This window comes from Plasmopara halstedii (assembly GCF_900000015.1).
Source record: "Plasmopara halstedii genome assembly, contig: Scaffold_658, whole genome shotgun sequence".
NCBI classification, from domain to species: domain Eukaryota; phylum Oomycota; class Peronosporomycetes; order Peronosporales; family Peronosporaceae; genus Plasmopara; species Plasmopara halstedii.
Genome location: NW_020187575.1, coordinates 980,041 through 980,289, shown reverse-complemented (window position 1 = coordinate 980,289; position 249 = coordinate 980,041).

The window sequence follows — 249 nt, the reverse complement described above, 5'->3', positions numbered from 1 at the left end:
CATTTACAGTTCCAATCGATTATTGCCTCAACGAGGCTCGCGTGTCCGCTAGACACTGAAACTCAATTTTTTGGAATTAAACGACTTCCTTGCTCAATGAGCCCTATGTCCACGACACGAAAGTCATCAAGTCTCGCTGGTTCTGACAGCGAACACGGGCAGAGCCCAACTTCGTCTCCCGCACGCGGTGCGATATCTGACAGTGCGTCCGCGGCACCGGGTTTGCACATCCTAGGCTCGATGAGCACA